Below are 4,684 nucleotides of genomic sequence, written 5' to 3'. Positions count from 1 at the left end.
TCATATCTTCAAAAATTCGGACTTCGTAATTTTTGTATAGTTCTGAATGTATTATGTGTCTACCTATTGATTACCAGTGGCGCATCTGCTAGTGCCACTATATAGCTTACTAGCTTGCTACGTCACTGCTAGCTGTTACCAGTGGCGTGTTAGGTGCGCCACTGATAAGCAAAACAGGTGACTGATTGTGTGAAGAGCCAAAATGACTTTCCCATGAAAATACACATCGAAAACGAAGATAGTGTATGTCTGGTGTATTAACTCTTATCTATTCTACTCCCGCGTAGACATACATACAAGTCCACCTCTTATTAAACTCGCTCTCAAAAAAAACTTTTATTAAACTGCTCGTGCTCCCGCTCACTCACTCACTGTCACAGTGTCACCTGTCTTGCAGCTTCAGAAAGCACCGGTTGCCATCCTCAGGAAACTCTCCACGGCCTCCTCGCCGCGACCGCGGTGGCGCCATTCTTCCTCCCCCTGCCCCTGCTGCTCGTCTGGTCCGGCGAGGAATCCCTTGTCCTGCTGGGCCCGGAGCACCTCCTCAACCTCCCTCGCGGGCGCGCCGAACGCCAACTCCTTGGCGGGACTGTCCAGCTTCCCCAGCACGTTGTTCTTCCCGGCGAGCCACACCCTCTCGTTCTTCTCGGCGTTGATCTCGAAGCACACGACCTGAAGGTTGCTGCTGCCGCGGGATGACGAGATCTCCACGACGGGGTGGCCGGGGGGCACCACGAAGGCCGAGCCGCGGGACACGCGCGCGCGGATCGTCTCGTACTTTTCCTGCTGCTGCTCCTCCGACTCCGATTCTGACCCGCTGCCGCGTCCTTGCTGGCGTCCATGCTGCTGGTGTTGTTGCTCACGCTCGTCGTCTTCTTCCTCGCGCCCCCTGCCCTTGCCGCGCTCGCTCTGGCCTTGCTGGTGGCGCTCTCTATGGCCTTGCTGGTGGCGCTCGCTATCCTGCGACAGGTGCGGGCACACGATCTCCACCTCGCCCTCGCCTTCCAGCACCACGGCGATCTTGACGGACTGCGTGTTGTAGTAGGGCGCGGTCATGGAGCCCTGCCGATCGAGACATGCATGCATGCAGTTTCAGCAACAAAGTGCCAGGTGTTAATTGTATGTTGATGGAAGCGTCACGCTCACGCACCGCGGTGATGTTGGCGAAGGCGACGCGGACGTCCTGGTCGGCGAGGGCGTGGAAGCTGCGGGCGTCGGCCTCGTAGAGGCGGCCATGGCGGTTGGCGATGGTGGGCTTCTGCTCCAGGAGGTTGTAGGTGCTGCGTGAGTCGCCGCCGAACGGCCAGAGGTGGCCCTGGCCGCCCTCAGAAGCCTGGCGACGCAGCTCCTGGACCTGCTCCTCCGACGCGCGGACGAAAAACCCCTTCTTCTCCCTTGCTTCCCGAACAGCTTCTCCATCCGCTCCTCGGAAGTCTGTCAGCAACACATGGATTGACACGTCGGTCGTGAGTTCTCTGCTAAACAAATTTACGATTTTGTGCATTACTTAACGGACCTTGAAAGCAGCTCTCTGGACGCGTTTGCTCAAGCTTGACAGGACCGACTCGCCCAAGAAATACTGCATATGCCATGGTGTATATCCGAGTGTCAGTCCGTACATACGTACACGTACATGTTGATGTTACAAAATTTGGATGGCACAAACTAATATTTTACCTGGAACTGGCCGGGCACGGAGATGGTGTGTTGAATCTTGGCGAGGATCATCTTCCTTTGGCCATCGGTGTTGGTCAGGTGCCTGATCGACCCGGCCGGCGACACGATGACATCGCCCTGACGGACGGTATACGACCTCTTCTCGCCCTTATCGATCACCGTGAGCACCCCCTCGCCTGCGTGTGCAAGATAAGCAAAAACACGCAGACGCATCGTGCTGATGCCGACGCCGAGCGTGCGTGAACCCTGCGCAGACATACGTACCTTGAGCGACGTAGCTGATGCCGTCCGCGTCCGCGTACCCTGGCACGATGAAGGAGCGCGGGTTTGCCTTCACGATTTCGACTCGGTAGTTCTTGATGCCCCGGAGAAGCCTGGACTCCTCGTCGAACGGGAGAAGCGCCTTGACGGAGCCCTGGTCGCTCCGGACGAGGCGCCGGAAGCTGCGCGGGCCGAATACGTACGGTCGGCGGCTGTCCTGCTCCTGCCCCTGCTCCCCCTCACGCTCTCGCTCGCCGCCACGGCCGCGGCCCTGCTCCTGTTCCCCATGCTGATGCTCCCATTGCTCGCCGCGCCTGCCCTCCTCCTCCCTGGAGGTCCCGACGGCCGCCGCGAAGAGGAGACCGGCTGCGAGAAGGAAGAGGAGAGGGATGCTTGCTCTGCTCGCCATAGTTTCTTACTTCTTACCAGCTCGCTACTCGTTGCAAGCTCTGGTGCTGGGAGTGGAGCTTCAGCCACCGTATTTGTAGCTCGCGAGCTGCTGTACGTGGCGCGGTGGCGCGGCTACGTGGAGGGAAGCTGCGTGGCAGGGGGGAGGCGGGTCGCCACGTCTCGCCGCTATGCTTATCCGGCCTTCGGCACGGTGCGCTCCAGCGTGGGTATCGCCTGTCGTGGCGTGCTCGCTGCTCGCGGTGCAGAACGGCGGTGCTGGTTCAGTGGATTGCGGTGCTAGCCTGCCAGTCGATTATTGCTGCTAATTGGGGTTCAACGTAACTATGCATCCGTACATGTAGTGGTACTGATTAAAATCCGTCCATTAGCTAAGGTGAGGTGAGGGAGGGGAAGGATGTGAACCGGCGTGCATATGCACCCGTTTTTTTTAATTGGAAAAAATCTACTTAAAAGTTTCAAAAAATTGAAATAAATTTTTTCATGTACATATTGTGTTGATACTTACTTGTGCAAGTCTACACGAAAAAATACGATTGTATGTGTCCTACACGAAAATGACAAAATATTCAAATGATATTATAATGGTTGGTGAGGTACTATTCACAGAAATAGGGAATTGCAGTTTCACATTTTTGTGTAGGTCACATATGGTCATTTTTTGTCCCAAAATATGCGCAAATAAGTATCAACATAATATCTACATAAATGCATTTTTCCAAATTTTTCCGAAACTTTAAAATAGCATTTTTTGGAACTTTTAATATAGGGTGCATGTACAACCAGGTGTAACTAGGTATCTCCAGGTACTCCTATAATCTTTTTCAAGTGATCTACGTGAAGAATGGCCCAAGCCCAAACCATTTAGCCCAATAACATCATACCTACACGTTCACCCTCATGACCTATGGTGTTATGCGAAAGTCCAAAACGTTAGGACATTCATGGCTTGGAAAAAGTTTGAAATATACTTAAACTTATACTAGTCGTTAGCTAAATAAAATCCTTGAAATTGGCACATCCAACTTGTGAATCCCGATGTATCTCAAACCTTAGTCATGTTTGATACAGTGGGAAAGCGGACTAGGATTGTGGGCTATCCTTAATAACAGTGAAACCCACATGTTAGATTCATCATTGCTTTTTTCTTGCCTAACATCCCTTATTCTTCTTCCGCTGAAACATACCAGCGAGGCCCAGAGGCCAACACGTTCGCACGGCGGCGGTGTCCTCCGGCGAGGCACAGGCACGACAACAACGCAGGACCAAGGAGAGGGTCAAACGGGATATCAATTTTGGACTAAGACCATCTCCATTCACGTTTCCAAACGATATCCTAAAGGTATTTGGAAGACATCGGGCTATCTTTAAATTGTGTATGGCGTCCCTGCAGAAACAGAATATAGGGATTGATAGGGGCGTCAGAGACAGTTTTTTGTCCCACATAGACAGGTAGGCCCACCTGTCACCATCTCTCCCCCCCTCTATTGTTTCCCCTTCCTCACCTACCGCCCACATATCACCTACCTCCCATGTCCTCCGCCCTCACGTCATGTTCCTCGCATGTCCACGCTCCACAACTTCTCTGCCACCTGGAGACGCCACCACCACGTCTTTCTCCCTACTAACCTGGAGGCATTGCCCTGCTTTGACCTCCTGGGCCGCACCTGTGTGCGCTTCTCGCGCATGAATGAGAATGAGCGGGGATGAGCTCGTGGTGGTGTCTGGATATGGAGGTGGTCGCGTTGGGCTGCCATGCCATGGCCGCGTGGCTGGTTCCAAGGTGGCCGCAGACACGGTCTAACGGAAAAGCAAGCCAGGTAGTCGGCGATGAGGAACACCATCTTCTCGCTCTGCCATCGGCCCCACCTCGTTGGCGGGAGTAGTGGAGCACCATCAGCCTCGACACGGAAATCCACGCAACTTGTCGGTGGTGTGAATGCACACGAGCTCGAGGACACCCATAAGTTGTTTGTGGTTATGCAATATGGATAAAAAAATGGTACGGAGGGCGCCACTAGGTAGCACCATGTCCCAAATGTTTAGTTTGTCCGGCTGGCTTCATACATTTACTACTCTCTTTTTTGTGAAATTTCACTGTTTATTAAAAATCATCAACAGTAGTACAGAGGGGCCTAAAAGTACTAAAAAATTACAAAGATATCTTTGGACCATCTAGAGATGACTACAATCAATAGTGCACGCCGAAGCCCCCTCCCCCCGTCACCGGAGTCGGACAAAGCTTTTCATAGTAGAGCTTATTGTAACAGACATATGAAGTTGTTGAGCTAAGTGTACGAAGGACCAGCGCACCAGAGCAGCAACCATCCCCATTGAT

At 53.1% G+C, this 4,684-nt stretch overlaps 1 pseudogene; it reads right to left on the bottom strand.

The window, feature by feature from the left end:
• Window positions 1-275: 275 nt before the first annotated feature.
• On the bottom strand, window positions 276-2,349 carry LOC127293564 (63 kDa globulin-like protein; annotated as a pseudogene).
• Between the last annotated feature and the right edge of the window lie 2,335 nt (window positions 2,350-4,684).

Source organism: Lolium perenne, chromosome 4, assembly GCF_019359855.2.
Source record: "Lolium perenne isolate Kyuss_39 chromosome 4, Kyuss_2.0, whole genome shotgun sequence".
In the NCBI taxonomy this organism is placed as follows: Eukaryota; Viridiplantae; Streptophyta; class Magnoliopsida; order Poales; family Poaceae; genus Lolium; species Lolium perenne.
Note: the sequence above shows the minus strand (reverse complement) of the source record. Positions and strands in the feature narration are given on the sequence as shown.